This window comes from Vespa mandarinia, chromosome 9 (genome assembly GCF_050613455.1).
Source record: "Vespa mandarinia isolate Hongniang chromosome 9, ASM5061345v1, whole genome shotgun sequence".
Lineage (NCBI taxonomy): Eukaryota > Metazoa > Arthropoda > Insecta > Hymenoptera > Vespidae > Vespa > Vespa mandarinia.
This window is the reverse complement of record NC_140818.1, coordinates 1,946,741-1,972,185: the sequence shown is the minus strand read 5'-3', so window position 1 is coordinate 1,972,185 and position 25,445 is coordinate 1,946,741. Positions and strand designations below refer to the sequence as shown.

The 25,445-nt window shown below is 33.5% G+C and overlaps 1 protein-coding gene across 1 annotated transcript in view; it reads left to right on the top strand.

The window, feature by feature from the left end:
• Positions 1–3,305: 3,305 nt before the first annotated feature.
• The window catches only part of LOC118446477 (zwei Ig domain protein zig-8), a 169,066-nt gene continuing 146,926 nt past the window's right edge, over positions 3,306–25,445 (top strand). The window contains exons 1-3 of the mRNA XM_035877151.2: positions 3,306–3,399; positions 3,499–3,783; positions 5,486–5,890. The gene's annotated coding sequence lies outside the window, so the exon portion shown is untranslated. The remainder of the gene's footprint in view (positions 3,400–3,498; positions 3,784–5,485; positions 5,891–25,445) is intronic.

Genomic DNA, 25,445 nt, shown 5'->3' with positions numbered 1-25,445 from the left:
TACTACGAAACTACTGAAGAACTAGTGTCTAAGAGTTTGAGAAGCATTAGTTTGAAAAACCATAGCCCTGTTCCTATAGAGCGTTAGACGTGCTCGCGAACTTTCGCAAAGATCCCCTGTAAAAATCGAAGCACGAGAGCGCTTCTCCCAGGGAGAATTTTTCGAGAAGATGTATTTCCGGATATCTTCAAGTTTAAGCCTTCATTTGTATTCCTGTAAAACTTCTTTCCTTCCGAGAGACGAGATGGATGAAGAGAAAAGAGAGAAGAAGACAGAGACAGAGAGAAAGAGAGAGAAAGAGAGAGGGAGGGAGACAGACAGAAAGATCTTTCGCAAAACGTAAAGTTTATCATCTTTTGAAATTTCTACGTAGGATCGTATACTCTTAAGACATTTCACTGACATTGCATCTTACTCGAATTCGAATTGAACTCTTGATCAACGTCGTCAAGATTCTGAATCAGTAGGTTTACCGATGTGATTTTATTAGATTCAAAAAGACGAAATAATCGAATGCATAAAATTCAATTCTTAAAAGATAATAAAATGATCCAATAACCATGATACTTCGAACACCTTACAGGCTCGAAACTTGTTCTATGTGTGTGTATCTCATTATCGTTTTTCTCGAGGCACGAAGTGTATTATCGTAACTTAAGTATCCGCCATGTTTCCGTCTTCTTGTCCGGTATCTCTGAGTTGAGCCGCCGTGGGACATGTCGTATACTGTAACGAGAACGAGATTCTCCTAGCAGTCATTCTCTCTCTCTCCCTCTCTCTCTCTCTTCCTCTCTCTTCCTCTCTTTTTCTCTCTTTCTATCTCTTCCTACTTTGCTCTCTCGTCTTTTCTGAAATCCGTGCACGGGAAAGGAAATTCATTTGAAGAAACGATGTAGAAATCCCAACGTAACGTCGCTCGCGTAAGCGGAAAATCACGAGTACCGAGTTTCTTTCATGAATCTTAGTTCATTCTCCAATTCTCCATCGTTGTTCGTTGGAGAAATTCATTCGAGAAAAAGATCAGTTTATCGCCGTCATTGACAAGGTACTAATATACATATATTCGTCGTCTATTGTCAAGTAAGAGCGAATAATCCAGTGAGCCAATTAATTCCCACTTCGAACACAGATGACGAAGGTTTTCATGAACATTCCATACATCAATTTACTCCGAAGTCCTCGGTAAAGTTTTCTCTCGAAAGTGGATGAAACGTGGACTCGAGGTTTGGCCCGAGTTGCTAGCTTTAATGGATGATAATTAGCATCCTTCTTTTCTTTTTTTCTCTCCTCAAGATATTTCTGATTCGTTAGTAAGAATTTTTTTTTTTTTAATTTACCATTTACTGCTCTACTTTGAGGAATTTTATTTCGACTATTTAGATATGTTTCGAAGTGAATTTTAAGAAAAAAAAATTTCTCTTATCAAACTTTTTTCTTTTTCAGATTTTCGTTCTATACAATATAGATCAACCCGAACATGTTTTTATCGGAGTAACAAGTTTATGCTTTCACGGTATAAAGAAATTCGTAAAAAAGGAATGGAAATTCTTTTTCGATCAATATAAAGACGTTTGCATCGATTTGTGATTAAGGGAAGCTTGTTTGGTGTATAAAAATACAACGTGTTTCTATTAGCATATTACACGATCATATTATACATACCTAACATATCTGTGTATATTGTACTTCTAAACTTTCGATTAATTGCTTTTAATAATACGATTCACAAGTTTTAATTCATTTTAAAGAAAATTACGTATATTTATTGCACTTCTATTAAATATGGCATTATTCGCCGTGGTTTTAGTTGCAAAAAATTTGAAAGGAAAAGGAGATAAAAAGAATGGGAATAAAGGAGAAAGAAAGAAAAACAGAGAGAGAGAGAGAAAGAGGGAGAGAGAGAGAGAGAGAGAGAGAGAGAGAGAATAAAGTAACTTCTTCAATTTTGTACTCAGACCGTTCTACTCTAATGGACGCATCATTAGGGTTAATTATCTAAAGAAATCCAACGTACTCCCACCTTACTTTTCTACTTTCGAACTTTCCAACTGGAGCAAAATTTTTCGATCGTTTTGTATAAATCATCAGAAATGCTTCTCGAGCAGTTAATCCTGATTTTTATAACAATGTTTTCCTCCTTAGTTTTTAAGTAAATTCAAAAAATAACTTTTTTTTTCGTTATTAATAATGTATTTAACATAGACGTTATAAGATATATTTTATACATTACTACTCGTACATTGAAAAAGCTAGTAGTGAATCGTTTTACAGGCAACCCGTGAGTACTTAAAGTTTGTTAGCTACCACAACTTTACGGGTAGCTTCCTACCTTCTTCTTCTTCTGACGAAAGCACTCATGAGAAGGAGGACACTTAGTTTTGCGAAGTCGAGCTCATTAGAGGGAAATAAATTGTTTTTTCTAGTAACGAGAAAAATTTTATCGTGACCGATACTTCATCTTCCTCCCTCTCTCTCTCTCTCCCTCTCTTTAGCTCTCTTTCTTTATCTCTCTCTTAAAAATTTCGTAAATCGAGAAGAGATAGTAATGGAATATCCGCTTGGTATACATTCCAAATACAAGTATTGCCTCTATTTCTCTCTTTCTGTCTGTTTTGTAAAGTAGATGGGTGGTTAGATACTTGGCTCGTTTGAAAACGTCGGGTTCGGCTCGTGAGAGACAGGAGACAAGAGCCGACTGAATGCTCGAGAGGGAAGAAGAAGAAGAAGAAGAAGAAGAAGAAGAAGAAGAAGAAGAAGAAGAAGAAGAAGAAGTCGAGTTTCCTTCGAGAGTACGAACACCGACATTAGTATATCTACACGTAGTTGGTGCAGACAGGTCAGCCGAGAATCTGATACGACACGGAAGAGGCATCCAAAAGTATCGTGAAATATTCAGTTAGCGCTCGTGGCATTATAATAGGAGAGGACTTTAAGTTTTGAGGCGCTCTTATATCAGACGGCATGCTGGCTCACCTCGATTCTAACGTAAAATGTGTATGTGTACTCTTCTCTCTCTCTCTCTCTCTCTCTCTCTCTATCTCTCTCTCTCACACACACACACACACACACATATCAAACACTTTTTCATCGTGCCTTGCTTTACTCGGTGGCTCTTACGTCGATATTACGTAAATTGAGCTTAAGCGACGTGCCACCGTTCGAGGAAACCTTGGCCAAATGGGTCAGCCATGAGGAGGGAAGAGGGACTAAGAGAGGAAAAGAGAGACAGAGAAAGAGAGAAGTTTTCTCGCGTATAGGCGAGATCTTGCTAGGAGGAGTATTTCTCTCTCGCTCTTTCACTTATATACACGTACACTGTCTCACGTTCAATTCACGAAGGCTTACCATACAAACCATCTCCACTTTCTCGACTTTTGCGGGTTTGTCGTGTCGCCCGAGGTGAGTTTAGTCGTTATGTAGCTCGTTTGTTTAAACGTTCCAACATCAAGCTCACCATCTTGAATTTTGATACGTGCCTTCTCGTATGTGTTCGATCAGTGATGGCTTTCATTCGTCGGTTACCACAAGACCGACATGGCTCGTTTAACCGCCCCCACTGATGTATTTCGAGAAATGAGAGACCGAGAGAGTTGATAGGAAAGGGTGGAAAGAGAAGAGGAAGAGAGAGATAGAGGAAGTGTCGTCGAGGGTCAATGCGATTGAAAGCGACGCGGTTTTAGGGCTTGCGGAACGAGGGCAGGCCGCAACTAACTGGACGAGTTGCCGAGTCTCCGAGGCCAACCGCGCTTGCCTGTAACGGACCTACTGTTTGCACAGATAAGAGTAATTAATGTTTCCTCGGCTCTCACCAGTCTTAACCCAACCGCTCTTTTCTATTCCTCTCTCTCCCTCTCTTTCTCTTTCTCTCTCTTTCTCTCTCTTTTTCTTTCTCTCTCTTTCTCTCTCTTTCTCTCTCTCTCTTTATTTTTTATTCGTCGCATATCATCACTCAATTTTTTCATATTTCTATGCCTTTTCCATTTCGAGCCTCCTACTTTGCTAACAAATGACATTTATTCTTTGTGTAACGTTCAACCTCGTTTAACTAACACCATCAATGATAGAGCCAACAGTGGCAGCAGGCAACGACAGCAGGAATTAGACTTGAAGGTTTGCGAAACTAAACACGACAGAAGCTGCGGTTGACTCTATTAGGACGTGAGACCACACTCGTCACGCGGTACTAATGCTACTCAAACGAGAGTACCAGGACCATTTCTGATAGTACTATCGTGCTTTACATACCGGATTCTCTCCTGATTTTCTCTATTCGTGAATTTGTCGAATATCGAACTACCTATTTCGCTTTTATACGTAATAATATTATTTCAAATGACATGATTTGTTTCGTTCGTAAATTTGTTATTGTAAACTTAATATTACCGATTTTTAATATTATTGCATTATATGAAAGAAACTGCATTTATGGAAATTCTTCGAAAAATTTATCTGACAATTAGCAACGTAATATGTCATTATAAATGTTATATTCTTTAATGTTATTTAATTAAACGTAACATATTTATTAACACACTTTGAATTCAAATTAAATTGTATGCGGAATTTAATGAGATACAAATTTCAGCTTCAGAAATGTTATCGGTAATATAAACAAAAACGAATATCGGATGATTTTGATATTTATTAAGTCAGTCTTCATTAATATTGCAGAGGGTGAATATCGCAGCTTTCTCCTTTCGTATAGATACACATATATAATTAATATTTTCTATTATTTTACATTTATTTCAACGATATATGATGCTTGTATATTATTACAAGTATAATTAATTAGGATTAAATCAAACTATATTTGCTTAAACATTAAATAGTTAATAAACTGTTTTGAATATATAATCATTTTTGTGTGATTGCTGATAGATGTAAATTTCAACCTCTATGTCAATGCTGACCGATAAGACAAACAGAAACTCGTAGACGGACAACTTCAACAATTATTGAATTAATCTTTTTTAATATTCCGACAAATAAATATCAAATCTAACTTTCTCCATATAGCTCAGCTTAAATAATTTATATTTTTTGTTATTTTATAATTATTTAAAGAATATATATACATGGGGTATAATGAACTAATATTATATTCGCTTTAACATTATATATCTCGTAACACACGTCAAATATAAAACAATTTTAATTTAATACAGTAATATGATTAAATTATGAATTCAGAATTTTACTTTAGCATTTCTATACGATTAAATTTTCAATTTGGAATTATTGACTGCTTTTAATATCAACAAAAACAAATTTCTGACTGACTTTGTCAGTACGATCGCGATAAGAACTCATTTATAATTATTATATAGATTCTTTTTTCATTATCAAGATTTCCATCGCACTGGCATTAACAAAAACTTAAAATAATTAAGTCTATTTTTTATTCAACCTTTTTTCAATATTTTCAACAATATTTTTCTGTAACAATGATACTGTAAATTTTATTCATATTTTTTTGTTTCAGAAGAACGGCGCATGAAGCAATGATTAAATCGAGTGTTTTTATCGTCAAAATAAAAATAAAAATATTGCGAAATAGAAGCAGTGTTTGTTCGTTCGGGTTTCGCGATTAAAACCAGTGAACTTGCATTGACTGCGTGCAATGCAATCGTTAGAGACAATGTTTATTTGCAAAATTTTTTGTTTTTTTGATAATCACACTGACCGTATTTATAAAAGACAATAGAGTTTCGCGAAGTAAATTCATTGATCTTTCGTTAGTAAATAATTAGCGCGTATTAGAGTCAGTGCATCATTGAAGAGGATCTCAACTTCGATGTCGACCTACCTCATCTACGAATCAACCACCCTCAATTTCGACCTAAATCACAAACGAGTGTTTTGGAGCCATTGCAGAACTTCTTAAGTAGTAAGTAAATTTTTAAGTCTTTCCGATCACTAATCATGTCTAGGACAAAGGGTCCGAATCGACCCTTGTGATTGGTTATATTTAGTTAGTAGAAGAGCATTGAGTGACCACGAGTAATTCTTGGAGATTTACTTGCGATTATTTTTCTTATTTCTTTATTTATTTAATAAATTAGGATAGTCTTCTTGTTTCATAGGCGTTTACAATTATTTGCACTTTAAATATTTTTCTTTCGTAAAAATAATAAAGAATCGGTATTAATGAGTTCTAATAAATAATAAACAAAAATTCGAGATGAATAGTCTCTAGATTACAAGCGAAATTGTAAGATTTTTTGTTTTTATAATAAGAATAATCGTTTCCACGAAGAAACGTTCAAGGATTTTATATTGTATGTTTAAATAAGAATTAATGAAACATTTAATCAATTTTGTTACTTTTTAAAGAAAAACTCGAGTAGAGTCATTGATAAAAGATAAAGGATAGAATAACAGCCTGTAGGCCCTAATATAAGTTAATGAATTTTTAGCTCAATGATTTTCAGCAATTGATATATTAATTTTCGTTTCTTTCACGTAGCGAAAAGTTATCATAGAGAAATTTAGATTCTTACACGGATGTTCAACAAATTTTTCTACCTGAAGTGTTGAAGAATTTCTTTTCTCCTATTCAAGTAAAATAGAAGAATACTTGCGAGTATGTGAGTGAGTGTGTGGGTGTGTGAGCATTTCTGTGAGTGTTCTCGATCGCGATTAAGTCCAAGCTTGGCTTCAACGTACTCAACGTATTCGCGTGAGTGTTTCCGGGACACTCGCGTAAGTATTCGTGGTTGCGGTAAGGTTCAATCTTCAGACCCAGAGTTATTGTTGCGAAAGCACGTCCGGTCATGCTCCATAGTGGTGATTGAAGCTTGCGATATTGCGACGGTCGAACTATGCGTAAGTAGGTTTCCGAATATGTGGTTACATTCGAGTTTGCAATTTCAGCATTTGAGACCTAAATTCTCATGGAACGATAATCATTCCATTGCTTTGGTGTTGATAACGTAGAATGGTATAAAAGAATAGAGTTACCGTTAGCTAGAGGGTCTCCAGATGTAGCAACCTCCATGTGGTGAGACCTGAGTCGATATTACTTGCGATATATCGGAATCTAAATCTAAATTATGTAAAGCAAGTACTATCAGGCGAATGGCTGCATATTTCAATATATTTTCAAAATCTTTTCTTCCCAAATTTAATTATACGTTAAATTACTTACTTTTTGCAAATTTTTTCTTTCTAATTGTAACTGTTAAATTATACATTACTGATCATATATTCACATGGAGAAGAAATCAGTATGAGACATTTTGAATCTTATGGAACTTCAAAAATCATATGTTAACAGCGAAATGTAATAAAACTCAAGTTTGTTTATGAAATTTATATAAAATAATTTATACAACTATTTTGTCGTATTTATTCATTAAAAGTTATAGAATTGACTCTCGAATCATCAGGAACAAGCTATGTAATTTATTAATTCATGAATAGTTTGTTAGCTTCCATTTAATTGCTTGGTATGTGAAGAGAATTGAATTCGTCCGTACCTATCTCTACATGATGCTTTGTTAAGCTTATACACATAGTATATCACATGTATACAGTATGCACGGCTTCCATCCAGCACGGAAGCAGTCCGTTCGTACCATACTTGCATCTTTGAATATTCCTGTTTTAACAAGCAGGAAACTAGTTGTCTCCCTTTCCGTAAAATATGAAACGCATCAACTGCTTAGATATGCCTCGTTACCATTTACCAACGTGAAAATGAGACAGGTCAACCGGATACGGAAAAGTAGAGACCGTGAACGAAACTTGCGGATAAAATGTGTTCGATTAATCGGTGTTATCATTCTCTCTCTCTCTCTTTCTTTCTTTCTCTCTCTCTCCTCTCTTTCTCTTTCTCTTCTTTTCAGAGAGCATTTCAATCGCCAGTAATCGTATTCGCTCGTTACGCACCATTTTGCGGAACGCCATGCTTAAAAGGCTACATTTCTCTTGTAGAGAGGAAACAAGTTTATGGACCGTTTCGAGTGTACGATCTCGGAATAAAAATTATGCAACCTTTTAGCGCGAGTCGTTCGCTTGTTTTCCTTTTTTTTTTTTTATGTTTTCGCATATAACCAGCAAAATTGGAGTCGTAATGACTCGAAATTATGGTCACCAGCAGAGTTTCACAAGAGTGGTGTGTAGTGAATCAATGAAAACGGTATAATGCCGTAAAATTGCTTCGCGTACGTCATGTTGGGACCACGATATATGGCCGAAATAAAGAGAAAAGAAAAAATATAGTATTTTCGTGTTCGTTCTCTTTCAGCATATCTCGTTCGCAAAATAGAAACATTTCGTGATATGCCGATTTTGTTACACACGTTCGTTGATATATGTTCTTTGAAATATAAAAGATGCCCATGAGACTTTCTTGTATAGATATATAGGTACATAAGTTAACGCATACGTGCACGCGTGCATCTATACTTTCTAGAAAGATAGACATTGTAAAATCCCTTTTTCGTTTCTTCGGATATTTACAAAATCGTATCGTGATATACGACATCGATACAATTTATAGTGATTCGCTAGTAGCAGCACTCGCCTGTTTCATTCTATATGAACGTGTTACTTTGACGTTTCATACTTGTTCTATTAGAGACACGTGCGTTGATAGTAGCAAAAATTGAAATTTACTCGACCACGAGATTTACGAATTGAGAAATGTCATTTTTTTAAAATAATTTTCGATAGTGCAGATGGGTATTAATTTCGATAAATGTAAAATGAAAATAAATCGATTTGATAATGGAAAATAAACGCGATCGGAAACAATGAAAATTAAATGGAGTTAATTTATTTATATGAATAGAAAAATTTCAACCATATATATTTTTTATTGACATTTAATTCTACAAGATAAATAAACTAATATACGATTTAAATTAAACAATTAATTATTATTGAATCTTTTACAACGTTTATAACTAATTTATCTTAATCTGAAAAGTTTGCATCTATAATTTACATATACACTCGACGTACATATATATATATATAGGGTGGTCTTTTTAAATAAGGCCATCTAAATATCTCTTCGACTTATTATGAGGAAAAAAATATTTTTTACGTAATATGCATGATATCAAAGAACCAATATCTGGTAAGAATATTTTTTTAATAACGTCATTTTTTTCGGAGTTTTTACGTAAGTAATATATTTCTTGGAACGTCCAATGACCAACTGCCAATAGGACAGGCTTTGACCAAGACTATCCTAAAGTATGAAGCAATTGAATGACTTATACAGTCAGTCATTGGATATTTCAGTAAATGTATTATGTAAATTTTTTATTTTCATAAATCAAGATCATTTCAAAGTCATGTTATTATACACATCTGAATGTATTCTTTGATCAGTTACACGATGCAATAAACAAAAATTTATTTATGTGTCAGAAAAAGCACTGATGATCTTGATAAGTCCTAAAAATATTACCTTGCCAGATATTAGTCCTTTGATATCGTTCGCATTATATAAAAAATATTTTTCTATCACAATAACGGGAAGAAATATTTAGGTAACCTTACTTAAAAAGATCATCCTGTATATGCATATATATTATGAAATATAGAAATGCATGTAAGATGGTCACATATGACTCACGTTCCGGACATAGATTCTTAGTATTCGCATTATTAGTCTCCTTTCGGTGGGCGTTCCATAGAGAAAGTAATTTTGACTTTTTGAAATTCAGTCATCGTAAAAGTCGCGATCTGCCAGTCGCGATCTGTAGAAATGTGGTTCCGCTTATTCCACGTATTACTCTCGTAATAAATAAAAGCTCGAAGAAGAAGATACGTTCTCACGTCGAGTTTTCATTTTGAAGAAACTATGGAACGTAGAATTATTTATTAATCTGTAAAAGCGAATTATTCTCTTTATTCGTCGTCATTAATTAAAACAAAAATTATTGAAAAAAAGAAAAAAACCAAACACCTTGACTGTGTGATTTCCGACGTTAAATAGGTTTTGTCCTTTTTGTATTTCATTTGAAATTTCTTTAAGAAGATAGGAATAAATTATGACACAAGATAGACATATGGTAGACTTTGCTTGTAGGCATCAGTAGATCGCAAATAACTATTACAAAGAGACGTATAAGAAAACAACTATAGGAGTAAGAAAAGAAGATGCGAGAAGGTGAGAGAGGAAAAAAGAGACAGAGAAAGAGAAAAACCTTGACAACTTCTATATAGATATAACAATGTGCATAAGAGAAGTTGCATTTCGTGTTTACTAGTATGTTCGGAGAATGATACAAATGTACGAGAAGACAGAGATAGAGATAGATAGATAGATAGATAAATAGAGAGAGAGAGAGAGAGAGAGAGAGAGAGAGAGAGAGAGAACGAAAAAAAAAGATGAAGTAGAAGAGTCTAAAGGTACTAGAAAAGTGCGAATAGTACAATGCTACTACTGACGTAGGTATATATATTCTTGACTAAAGAGATCATGCAGTCGAAAGGAACAATCGTCTAAAAGTGAACACGTTCAAAGGGAGATGTGGAGGTAAAAAAAAAAAAAAATAAATAAACAGAAAAAAGAGAAAAAAACAAGAAAGAGAAACATAAGAAGTAAAGCATTCTTTCTCGTTTCAAAGCTTTCATCTAACAAACGAGCTTGATGAATAATAGCACTCATTTAGTAACATCAAAATGCGCTTCTTTTATAACAAAATCGCGAAGAAATTAGTCTCAAACTATTCCAACTCGGTCCAATTCGTTGTGAAAAACATTATTCTTTTCTTTTGTTTTCCTCCATCGAAAGATAAATCTTGTCTTTCATCGAAAGCATTTTCGATAATAACCCTCCTGATTTATCGCGGCTTCGTAGCGGTTTCGAATTTTCCAGCAGAACGGAATACGACGCTGACGTTATAATTTACGATGGAACGATGGAACGAGCTCGTTGATTCAATGATCCAAGAGAGAGAGAGAGAGAGAGAGTGAGGGAGATAAAAGCAGAGCGAAAGAAATGATTGCAACGGAAGACCGAAGCGCGTATGCATTGCTCGTTAGAAGTGCACTAATTAACATAAATCCATTGAAAAAAATTATGATTGCGATGGAAATAACTAAGTGCAATGTAATAATGCACATCTTCATCAAGGACACATTGATTTCTTTTCTTCTTGGAGTAAGTTTTTTTTTTACTTTATTATTTCGATTTTATCTTCTTTCTTTTTATTTACAGTCGATGTATGTATTATACAGATAATTTAATGATAATATTAATAATTATCTATCAATAATTATCGAATTTTAATGAGATTTTATGTAAATATTATTCAAAAATCAAGATATTTAAAGCGATTATTATGAAAGGAATTTTTAACTTTCTGTAGCAATGGAAATAAAATTGGTAGTCATCAATGAATTAGAATTAGATACTCACGAACGAATGAGGCAACATCTGGTGTCGGCCTGTGTTGTAGCACGTAGACGAAATGCGAAATACGTGCAGGCAACGCAATACAATTAACGTTGTGTACACGTCCACCTTGGAATCTTCTTGAATTTAAAATCAACTTCTAAAGTACTAGTCGTGCTAGGATTCTTCAAGAATGAAGAAGAGAAAAAGAGATAGGAACAAAGTAAGTGAAAAAGCGAAAGGGAGAAAAGAGAGAAAGAAAGAGAAAGAGAGTGATATTTCAGTTTACTTTAAGACAATTTGTCTCATCCCTTTTCACTTTGTTTCACTATCGTTATTTCTTTGGTAAATGGAAAGGAAAATTTGCACTTTCTGGGAAAGAAAGCGTCAAACCGGAAACGATAGAATTACCGATGATCAGTAAAGTGCAAATCACCCGAACGTTTCTTTCGTTCGATTTGAAACTGCTTAGTAATTTTTTCAGTTATACTTTTGTCTTCACTTTATCTATTTTCTTAATTTTTTATACGTTATAGACAAGTAGTATAAAGTAGTATCAATAGATTCTTTAATCAAAGATTTTTGATTAATTAACTTTCTAATAGTGAGACATATAAAAAGTCTAATTTGAAATTTTTACAAAGTATAATATCATTTATAACAAAGCCAATAGTTGTATGTTCGTGTGTGTTTATCGATTAGTTGATAAATTCACAAATTCATATTAACATTGTTACTACTCGATGTACTTGATTCCATTGATCTTCCATTTTCATCCGACCGTTTTCCAGTAATCATCATTAATTTTCTTCAAGTAGATCTTCGCTGAGATAATCGAATACATATTTACGCTTGTTACACATGTCTTTAACATAAATAATCCATTGACGATAGGTTCTTAACAAGCGAGTACAAAGCACGTAAGACTTCTTTATATGTAGTGCTTAAAACAAATCGATTATTAAAATAATAGGCCGCATTTAAGTATACTACTATTAGTATGAAGATGAATGATATCAGAAGGGTGTATAAAAAAAAGCAAGCGCGAGGAAGAAAGGAGAATAAGGTCACTTTAATCACTATAATTTTTTCGTGATACATACTTATGTATGGTCAATTTATCGCGTAATGAGTGGAAGCAATTTAAAGTTCAGGAAACATTGAGCCTATTATATGTAAAGTAGGCCGCTATTATTGACGTCTTGATATCTCTAAAGGATAATAATAAATATAAAAGTTACTTATTAAATTTTGAAACATTCCAATTTGTAAAATAAAAAAAGAAATGAGAGAAAATAATGAGAAAAGGAAAAAGATAAGAAAAGAAAAGAAAAATCAGAATACCTAAAGATTATTGCTTTTATTATACGCATTATATCATATACAATATTATTGTAAGCAAGTAGATAATAAAGTCATCGTTATCCTTTGGCAAATCTTACCACTCGTAATTTCAAACGAAGTAGACTATCATTGCCGTATCTTCGTTGAAAAGCATGCAAGGAAGGAAGAGATCAAAGGAAAAGACCGGTTGGATCGTTACGTGATACGCAATTTTATCTTTTATCTGATTGATCGAGGAAAAGTAAGCCACCGAATATCTTACTCGCATAACGATGTAATCTCGAATCTGTAGAACTTGAGTCTCTTCGATCTCGAAGAAGAATCTCTCGAAGATTTTAGACTAGCTATTACTCAAAAGCTAACCAATTCGGTAGATATAAGTAACGTACGGAAGGTAAAGATTTTTCATTATTATGGGTATACGTTTTTGGTTAACAAAGGAAAATTGCGGATATTCATCAGCTCGTCTTTTCTTAGGGCTCACATGAGTGTCTACCAAGGAGTTCATTGTAAGTAGATACATATAGATACGGAGATAGATAGATAGATAAATAGATAGATAGATAGATAGAGAGAGAGAGAGAGAGAGAGAGATTAGCTTCATTTCTGTAATATTATACAAAGGAGAATGTTCGAGCCGTGTAGTTCGTAAACTGTTTTAAAGCGTTCCTTCAATAACTTCATAGAGCTTGCTGTCATCTTTAAACGATCTGATCGTCACTTTGTCAATATGTAAATTGTAATGTTAATTTTCAATCCTCGACAAATACAATTAAGATAAAAAGTTTTTATAGAAAATTTCAAATACATAGATTTTTACGTTACTCGTTTCAAGAGAAATTGCTAGGGAAAATGATGACGTTGTAATCGAATGAACATTAAGGAAAGAACGAAAAGAATTTCGATTTTTCTGAAAGATAAAAAGAATAGGTAGAGTAGAAGGTTAGAAAAAGAGAGAGAGAGAGATAGAAAGGTCAAAGGGCACGAATGACAAAATGTTTTGGTTGCATCGTCCGAAGTATATCCGCGGATATGTTCATGCCACCGCGTTGCTGTTTTCCCTTGGTCGTGCGCGGTTATGCAAACGACCGCAAGTGCTTGCGTTGCATTTAAAAAGTTGAGAGAGAAAACATAGGAGGGCGAAGAAGACCGCGTACCACCGCGAACGTGCCTCTCCTGTGCTAGTGCTAAAAAGCTCGGCACTTGACAACGCTCGACACTCTCGACAGTGCAATTTACTTTTCCTCGCTTCGAGGACTCCTCGGATAATAAAAACGGAATTCGTAACCGGCTCTCCTCGACTTTTCTACCGAACTAACTGCCCTACCATAATTTTTCCCTTTTTTTAATCTTTTTTTTCTTTTTTTCTTTTCTCGATGTTCATACAGGGTGTCTTATTTTCATTGACGCGCAAAATTTTTGATAATTGTATCTTACCTCGAAGATTTTCAAAGAAAACAATCTCAAATTCAAAATCAAAAATTGAAATATTTCTGAATATGTTCTTCTTATAATAAGTAATTTCAATATCGATTTTGTAAAATCGAGATACTCCATATGTATATTTTTAAAATGATAATTCCCAAAGGGAATGCAACGATCCAGTCGATATATCATGTAACATTTGTTAAGCCCCTTTTAGAGACCGGATGCGCATACTTAATTCGAATATGACCACAAGGATTTTGAATGTTTCTTCGAAAGGCAAACTACTGTTATTGTACGTGCGCTTTACTATATTTCTCTTCACGACAACGACTACATATTCTTTTCAGAGAACATACGTACGTTTGTACGTGTGCTATGCTGGCACCAAAATCAAAGTTCGTTCTTAAAACGCGTGATCTGAATTTCTATAAACTCTCTCTTCGGCAAATTTGGTTTGAAATATGTCAAGAAATATAAGAGAGAAGAAGAAGAAGAAGAAGAAGAAGAAGAAGAAGAAGAAGAAGAAGAAGAAGAAAGAAAAGAAAAAATGTAATGTAGATATTATTAATTCTTTACTTACCTTTATTATTAAACATTTTTCTATTTTCTTTTGCTCTCCCTCTCTCATCTTTTTTTGAAATTGTGAGAGAGTAGATATAATTCAATGAGCTAGATTCGAGAATGCATTAAGCGTATGATTTTAACGAACGAATTTACAACAGCGTCAATTCAATCTCCAGAGAAGATTTACAAGCAACGAAGTCATATACTGGGTGTATATAAAAAAGTTAGATCTTTTTAATGCTACAGATTTTAAGGATAAAAAAAGGTTTTACGAAGGTAGGATAGAGGAAATATTAAAATCGAGTATCGATAGAATTTTGAAGCATCAATTCACCTGGTAAATTTCCATCTTTAAAAAGATTAACTTTTCACGTGCATACTGTGTATATATATATATATATATATATATATAATATTCCTTGATCGCGTGCCACATAAGTTCACCCCTATCTCATCGATCTCTTACCTCTCCGAAGACGAACATCTCTCACCTTTAAGTCATCCAGCTGTCGAGGATCAATTAATTTCCCTACCATTAAATCTCTCACGTTCCCAACGGAGAACACTGTTGCTACTACTAACAATATCTCGTCTTATAGTCTCAGCGAATAAAAGTGATATGGTCGTTGAAGAAAAGAAAGAAGAAAATATTATTTCTGATCGAGCCAACGTATTACGTCCAACTTTTTTTCCAAAGCGAAAAGTGTACGAAAGGTCCTATGTGAAAGGCCGAAATTTATGAGACGTCAGAGTGGTGTTGTTGGTGTGCCAACGACGAAATATTTCGGCGGAGCTTGCTTTATGCAAACGACTTTAAGAGCTTGTGTTCGCTTTAATAAGTGGAGAGCTAAAAGTAGGGAATAAAAAAAAAAATATAAGAAAGAAAAAAGAAAGGTGAAATATGCAGGATAGTTTGAAGATACTTTTCGATGGTCTCTATGGTTTTGGTGATACTATGCGTAACACGAGTTTGCCTACGGCAAACTTATAAGCTCTTAACATTTGTTACTTTTATAAAATAACTTCATTTAGATGTCAACGAAAATTTTGGTTCATTTTAAACACAATTCGGAGTTCATTAACCAAGTACCAAGTATATGTGAATCTTATAATGAGAACCCGATGAAAGGATTTGTAAGATCGGAAGAATTCGATTTAAAAAAAGAAGTTTGAAATGTAAATCGAATGGTAATTGCTACTTTTTCTTTTAGCAAACGAGATAGATGGGTAGATAGATATATAGGTGGATAAAACAGAATTGAAATGAAGAGAGAGAGAGAGAGAGAGAGAGAGAAAAACAGAGCACTAGTTAAATAGGAATTAATCACACGTTATTCTTTCCCAACGTCAATTTATTCCATGGATTATTCATTCAGTATGAGAGATCGATTAGCTCGAGAATATTTGCGAATTTTATAAGATTTATTAGAAAGAAACAGCATAGTACGACGTTGAGTATCTATAAGGAATTTTTGAAAGAGATTGTAAATCGTTAAACGTAAATTTCATTTATTAAAAAAGTGAAAAATCGTATGTTTTTATGAAAAAAAGAAAAAAAGAAAGAAAAAATATGTATAAAAAAATAATACAAGAAAGCACGTAATGGATTATTGTTATCGAATTTTTACTATAAAAGAATTTACCGCACTGCTCGATTATTCAGCGCGTGTTGCTCGGAATGAATTGGAGGTCATTAAAGTGGAAAAAAAAAAGAAAAAAAAATTTTAAATCCTCGTTTCGACGGAGAAACGATAATCGAATTTTCGGATTATCGTTCATCAGACATTGGAATAGGTATATTTTGTGTGTTAGCGAGAAATCGTATAAAACCTGCACGTACATGCACACACGCACATACACACATACACGTGGACACGGTTACATACATTGAAAGTATTGAATTTCACGTAAAAAAGAAAGAACATCAGAAATAGAGGCGGACATGAACGAACGAATCGGCCACTAGATTTTATCTCGTATTTGTAAGAACGGATACTGTTTGGAGAGACAACCAATATCCAAGGTGGTATAACCGTGATGTCGTAAGAAGTTATGGGAAGGAGCACAAAGACTATACGATCCTTGCTATTGATTCCACGGGGGCTTCTTACTTTGTTTATCCTACAGTGAGATTTGAAATTGGATGAGGCGTAGTACGACCGCTACCCTCGCCCTTCTGATCTTGGTGTTCAATTCCTGTCAAGAAAACGTCCGGCTTAGATATCAAAAATCTTCCAGATAATATTTTCAACATGGAATATACTGTACTTCAAGTGGAAAAAGATTCTCTCCGTTTGAATTTTAACAGGTCAAGTTAAGCAGATATTCAAAGAAATATTCGAGTCTTTTATGTACGTTGATATGAACATCGGACTTAGTTCATAATAACTCGAAATTAATTACACAAGTTTAATATTAACTTTACTACGACTTCCTTCAAGATTATTTTGTCCATTTTAAAAGACGAATAATTTGATGTTAATGCATATTTATCGCAGGCAACTTTTTTCACCTCGTCAGCGAACGACTTGTTTGCCAACAGACAAGTTTCTATTACATTGAATACTTTGATGAAGAACCAATTAAAACAGAATGCTTGTCCTATTTTCTTTTGGAATTCTTGGTAAGAGAAGAACAAAATTTCGATATCATGAGATAGTAATAATATTGAAGAAAGAGAAAGAGAGAGAAAGAGAAAGAGAAAGAGAGAGAGAGAAAATAAGAGAGTCGAAGAACTTGCTAAAAGTTCAGTTAGCGAGCCTATCTACCTGAAAATTACTCTCAGATAAGATATTCTCTCTCTCTCTTTCTCTCTCTCTCTCTCTCTCTCTCTCTCTCTTTCTATCTCTTAACATCTAACTCATTGTCGCATTCGAGCAAACTTGTAACGACCGCACTTAAGAATTCGTCTTTGGTTTTACTTGGTAGCTATACATCATAAACCCTGAAAACGTAGTTTCTCTTGAACGTGTGCATGTGCATTTTAGTCTGCATGAAATTCAACCAACTACTTTCTCTCTCTCTCTCTCTCTCTCTCTCTCTTTTTCTCTATCTCTATCTCTCTTTCTTACTCGTTGAAACTGGATAGAAGAGATGGAGCCGTTGAATTTTCGAGGGTTTCGTCGCATCCTTCGAAAGGACTCGCCTTACTCGGTTTATTCCTTTGTCATCACATCCCTACGGCTCATTCTATCTTTTCTTTTTCGTTCTCGATAACCGAATATAGAGACATTTCCAAAGTGTCTGCATGCCATTCTCTATATCTTTCTATCTCCTTTATTCTACACTTTTTCTTTCGATTAGATCTCAAGGATTTTTCTCGAAGAAAAGATCGAATTGAATTTCTGGTTGAGTTTGAATGTTCAAAATATTTCTCTCATCTTTCGAATATTGTATTACTAGAATTATTAATTCATATTTTTTTTTTCTTTTTTATGCGATAGATTAATAATAGACAAAACTCACGCATAAACATTGTATTGAATCAATAACAATTATCGGGGGAATCATTCATTGAATTTTAATGTCTCTTTGATGCATTTTAATGCGCTCGTGTGTTACAATGATAAAAAGAGAAAGAGAGACAAAGAGAGAAAGAGAAAGAGAGGGAGAAAAAGAGAGAGTGAGAGAGAGAGAGACTTAATAAATACTAAAAGATAGATATTAAAGGAACAATTTTAACAAATGAACCTCTCGAGTTACTTCGAAATATTTCATCGTTTCAAATATTTTATAAAGATATCTTAGAAATCAATACGTTTGCGTTGAAAATTTTGAATCAATTTATAATACATTGTCTTAACAATTTCATAAACAGTTATAAATTATTATCAAAATATGTATGATGTCAAATTCGCATAAGTATGTAAATCTTAATAATCAAAATCAGGAGAGGTTCACGTCCTATCGAATATTTTCGAACTATCTACAAGGAAGACTGTTCATTGTATTATATTAGCAAATACGTTAACCAGCTTTGAAATGAGTTGCTAGTCGTGTACCAATAACCCGTCATACTGGCGTCGTATCGTGTCTTCGTTCGGGTAACATTAACGAACGCGTTAATCTTCTTATCGTTGAAAATTCATATCGCTTCGATAATCGACGATATGAAATTTTCCTAGAAATTTATTGGTTTATTGCTCCTTGTCCTAATTTTTACAATACATCCCTTTCTTAACCTCATTTCCTTTTTTCTTCTTAGTCATCAATTCGAAAGATTAGGGAACAAAGTAAACCTCGACTTGTGTGGTTCAACTTTATAGATAACAATAACTAGTAAAAATCGCTGAAGAATCGACGTCATTAACGACGAACGAGACGATAATCCGCTTTTCCTTGAATTTTTCGAAAACCGTCTGTGAAGTCGTTTCAACGAAGTTACTCTCTCTCTCTCTCTCTCTCTCTCTCTCTTTCTCTTACTCTCTCTTTCTTTTCTCCTCAACTTCAATATTTTTTCCTTTTTTTCTTTTTTTACTTTCTTTCTTTCTTTCTTTCCACCTACTCTTTTTCACCTATTCTCCGTTCTTTGCAGTAACCGTAAAACGTGCCTCGAGAGAAAAGAAGAGAGAACGAAACTCCAAAAAGTAATACGGAAAGCGTCGCATTGGGGATAGAAAAATAGCTTTTTAATAGACTTCGTGAGAAGGATCTCTTGGTGGTGGATAATTGTATATCGCTTTGTCCTTTGTCCTTTTTATCTTTTAAAAATCATTCGATCGGTGCTATCGATTAAAAATATTAATGACTCTAACAATTATTAATGAAAATTTAATGGAAACTTTTAATTATTATTAATTCTTTATTCTTCCTTTACAATTTCTTTCAGATTTCATGACATGTTTTTATGATTTATTTAGATCTATTAAAAAATCGTATATATCGTTTGAACAATACCGTTCTTTTACAAAAAAAAAAAAAAAAAAAAAAATGTGTAAAATGATCAATTCTCATTCACATCTCACGTGAACGATTATAACAGATTCTACTATCGTCGAATTAATTTCAACGGCCAGGATGTATTTTCATACATCGTATCGCGTCAAACGTTAGCGAGCACTCTCCCTCGAGACCACATTAGAGAATGCGTTAATCCTCTTTACGTTCCGGATCATGCAGATACGTTCGGACACTATCGATGCTTGCCATTTACAATTTCAAAAGTTCGGACGTGTGATGTCCGATGTCGTTATTGTTTCAAGTATTAATATAAGACGAGATTACATATTATGATTTTAAAAAAGCAAATGATACTTTCATCTATTTGTTTAAATTTTTCTATATTTATCTTGCTTAGTACTTGACTAATCAATCTAAAAATTAATCTTATGAAAGACAGAGAATAATTTCTAAGTCAATGGTTATATTATTATAATTTTTGATATCTTTATATTATAGTAAATAGTTTGATATGTGTTTGTAAGCATGTTGCATTCTCTTTGTAGGTAAATATAGCATGTATGATTATCGTCATCGTGCTAATCCTAATAGATTCAAAGATTAATCTAAGATTTTGAAGAATTCAGATTCAGAAAGAAATATTTTTTCGTCGATTGAATTCTAAAAAGATCTCAAACATGAAAATACGTTCGTTTACGAATGTATTCGGTCCGTGATGGGATAGTAAAAATTTAAGCGCTTATTGTCACAAAGTCGGCGGACAATAATTCCCGATTCTCATGTATTATGGATGCCCGCTAAGGGTGGATAGTCCTACTGGGATAGCGACAGGATGCTCCATGTTTCTCAACAAGACGTCGACACGCCGAAGGAACGTTGAAGCATCCTTGGCGCAACTTTACCCTCAGATCTACTACCATCATTCCTTAACGTGGTGAATAGTCCGAGCGTTTACTTTGGCTTGCGTACCATTCGCAGTTAAATTGGACTTTCTCAAAATGAATTGTCTTTGCTGCGAGAACAAATCTAGATTTACATTGTCACGGCATTATCAATATTTACCGAAAAGTTTTATAAGAACAAATATATTCTAAATAAGTAATCGTATTTTAAAAATGTATTCATATTTATAAAATATTTTATTTAAATAATTTTATCTAATATATAACGAATAACAAAGTTTTTATCAGTTGATAATAATTATTGATTCATGGGATACAAATTCTTTAGAGAAAAGTTTTTATCTCGAACTTTAGTTCATCTATCATTATTTTTATGTCGTCCCAAATACATTTCGATTAATAGTCTTTGTAATTTATTCGAAGAAAAGAGCTCTAGCTCTCGTCCGGTCAAAATTTTATTTAAATATTCATATATTTGTACCAATTATTTCGAGCTCAACAGTTAAGCACGATAGAGCGGCAAGTTTCGTATTTTGAAGAATGTACCGCGTCATCCTGGCGGCTCGTTATTACGGTAATTTTATCCGCAGACATAAATCATCCGAGTATTTATCTAACCTCATCTTTCTTCTTATACTTACTCGGCAGCGGTCCAGTCACCTGGAAATGAATCGCCAAAAGCGGTGCCAACTCTTCAGAAACCCTCTGCAGATTCTGATCCCCGATTTCTCACTGAGGTTAAACCCATACCGTAGGCGCAATAGTAGAATAATAAAACAAAAAATAGAATTTTTTTATTCAGAAAAAAAAGAAAAGAAAAAAAAAGATATTTGACGTTTGAAAAGAAAAAAGGAAGAAAGGAAAATGTTGAATTATAGAAGCATTTACTTGAGATCTCATTCAACGAGATCAAATCCTTCTACAGGTCGTCCAAGATTCGTTCTTAATTAACCAACAGATTTTCAAGAAAAAAACGACGGACTTGACATGGATACGAACGATCTCAAGGGACAAGGAGAAAATCACACTATGTCGTTCACCTTAAACGCGCAAGTGTAAGCCTGGGATATCGAAGAGTTCTCGTAAAAGAGCAAACTATTCGAGGGAAGTATCTCAGGGTATCTCATAGTAGATACATCACTACTTGCCATCAATATAAAACTACTTGTTCAATGATAAAGTAAGAAAAGAAGGTGAAAAGATAACGTAAATGTTTTGTTAGAATTTTTAAACAAAATTATAGAAATTTATTGATATAATAAAATCATTTTATTGAACATTATCGATTAATACTTTTTTAATAAATAATATAATAATTTTAATGTAATATATATTAATATATATTATGATATATTAAGTATATATAAATAATAATTATTTAAAAAACAATTTTGTTCTAATCTCATTTCAAACAAAAATTTCCAGTACTGTTTTACAATACACTAGACTATATATGTTCGTGGTAAAAGTCGTTCACAAGAAGACAGTCAGAAAGAAAAAAAAAGAAAAAGAAAAAGAAATAAAATATAGAATGGCTTCCTTGTTTACCAGCTTGCTAGAAGGACGATGTGGTAGGAAAAAGGTGAGAATTTCTCGAAATCCTGATAAATGCCTTCCGGTACGGTCGAGCCGTATCGAACTTCTTTGCTTTTGTTCGTTGTTGGATATACACAGGGGGGCGGCCTTTCATTATCGTAAATTTTATTTCTCGTCGTGGGTGAACACGTCCGTCGCTTTGCCATGCCACACTAGTTTTATGGTCGCCCGGCGAATATCACGATACGACGTCGCACTCGTTACCAACGTGGTCCAATAAAATCTGAAACAAAACTTCAGCCCTTTTCTTTAGGGGACATAACAGAAAAAATATACATACTCGTAAAAATTACGTGGTCGATCCTTCGATATCGTGGTCGATCTTTCGAATTACGATTATATTGTTCTCTACAATCAATATTTTATTGATTTCATTTATTTTTATTTGTTATTATTTTTAATTTATTTTTCATAACCGACATAGTTTTCATTGAATATAGAAGTAAGTGTTAAGTTACTGTTTATCTTTTGATAATTATTATTTGAAAAATATATTATCTTATATCTCATTTGCAAATTATTATTAATTTTAGAAATGACTATAACTTTTATCATTCGTGATATCGTTATAAATTCGTTAAGGTTCATATTTTACACACGTTTAAGATATCGTTAAATATAATTTCTATAAAATCGATTAAATAAAAATGATGTATCTCGTCGACTCGAGTTTTATTGATAAAATTTTGAATACGAGATATTTTTGTATTTACAAGGGAGAAAGTTTCTTCATCTTTAAATATGTTCCTTCTAATTATGAATGACAAAGGGATTCGAGGATAAGACTCAAGAATACCCAAAGGGAGCCGATCGAGAAGGGAAAGATATAAAACAGCGAAAAAGAAGAGAGAGAAAGAAAGAGAGAAAGAGAGAAAGAGAGAGAGAGAGAGAGAGCATTTACTGTACTTTTTCAAACAATTTCCTCCATGTAGACTTTTTCACAGCATCGATAATTCGATGACAAAAAGAAAAAAGGAAAAGATAAATGATCGCAACTCGTCGATCAAACTAAGTGAGTAACGAGAAGACTACGCCGACTTGACCGCTAATTAATTAATTAATTACTCGAAGATATTTCGCTAAAACTTTAATCGCAAGACTTCAATTATGTCAGGAACTTAGAACTGTCTTAAGTACAGTAATTATTTACGAGAATAATATTTCAAGTTATATCCGATTCTTCATTTCAGTATTTGATAATCTATATTGATTATGATATATCGTTGCGATCGATTCTGACTGCAAACAATAATGGTTTGACTTCCATTTAGATTCAAAATTTCTATCATTCTATTGCATATATATTCTACATGTTACTTTACAATATAATAACGAATATGACTTTCTGTTTGAATCGACACGTGTAATTAATAACGTCAAATAAGCCATTTAATTAAAGATAGAACATGAGCAAAAAACAATTCTACGTAACGTTATTGAAATCTATTAACAATGTAATCGAATTAAATCATTTTAATTATAAACTAACAATCGATCGAACATGTTTTTGTATATATACCTCCTCCAGATATACAAGTATTACTATTATATATTTGTTATAGAGTACAGACTATACTTCAATGACTTAATCACATTTATTACATCGTACAGCTGTTCGCAATCTCTAAATCTTGTTACCGGTAACATATTGATAGAGTTAGAGAAAAAGAGAGAGAGAAAGAGAGAGAGGGAGTCAGGAGAAAACGAGACGTCACTGAAATTCACGCCTCGAGGACGTCGTTTCGTTGACGATGCGATCGTAGAATGCACGTAAGACGAAAGGAAAGGAGGATGGAAGGAAGGAAAAAAGGATAGAATGAAAATGAAAAAGAAGAGTTCGGTCTCGACGGAGCCTGTCTTACCTACCTTCTTCTTCGTTCTCAGCTTTTTCTCATCTACGAAGCGCGAGCGACCTAATTTTCACGCCACTAAGCGACGAAACCATGGTCAGCTACTGTCCATGTGTAGTATATAGTCTGTATAGTACCTACACTTCCTTGTTACTGGATATATATATATATATATATATATATATATATCCAGTATATATATATATATACATACACACATATATATATACACATATACATACACATACACGAATGTTTCTGAACACGTCTACACAATATAACATCCTGTCTAAGTTCAGTAGCCTAACGTACGTAGGTACAGATAGATACATAGATATATATATATATATATATATATATATATATATGTATATATATATATATGTTCCATTGTCTCTATATATGAAGTATGTACTACGTAGATAGTCCACGCAAGGACTCACACAAGCCTTTCTCACGCCTGTTTCTCTCTCCTAAAAGATACTCACCACCAACGAGTACACACACGTTGCCTCCAATATCCGTAGTGAAACAGTATTACGGTAGGTGCAACCTCGAAAATTTCAGGCTGACCGAACGGCCTCGAATCTAACCATTACTACTTGCTCTTGGTATACATGTATATATGTATATATATATATATATATATATATATATATATATATATATATCTATGTAATTTCACGCATACTATCTGGTCTTTTTTTTCTTTTTTTTTTTTTATCGAAATATAATATCGACTTTAAAATTCGCACGAGTGATGCAATCGCTCTACGTCTCGATAAAACGTACAATTTTTGTACCCTATTAATTGGAGAGGATAAGTTGATTCCGTGAAAAACTTTAATTACTGCCGTAATGAAGGAGTAATCAGCTAATTTGTTTTATCTTACCCTCGTTATAAAAGATGTTCATTATCTCCCGATAATTAATTTTCATATTTTCAAATGAAAATATCTTCCAATTGAATGATATTAAATTTTTCTAGAAAATTTTATTAATTCGATGGTTCAATTTGATAAAATAAATCTCAGATTGTTCAAGGAGGACCCTACATTTGGTTGAAAATATTACGAGAGTTGGTATCCCACGCTATGATGTTTTCTGCCGTTGTAAGAAAAGTTCATAAGAAAAATTTCGAAATTTTATTGCGTCACGTCGAGAGCGTTTTTCTTTCTATCCCTTAGAAACGTCAGCTTTCTGACTTGTCCTCCATCGACTTCGCTGCGGGAAATGCATAAAATATTTATGCGAGCGCGTAGCCATTGTGCCGCGAAGAAATTTGAAATTTTACTGCCTGCCTCGAGTACCGTTCGAACATTGGTGTATCTACTATCTTTCTTTTCTTCTATCTCTTTCTATCTTTCTTTTTACCAGATGTAGCAGCCTGTATTCGTCGTTCGACAGAGAATGACGCCGAGGGGCGATTTCGAAGCAAGCTTTCCATTTTGTTTCTATCGAACGAGCCAAGCTACGATCGTTCTGTGTTATGCGTTCTTTATT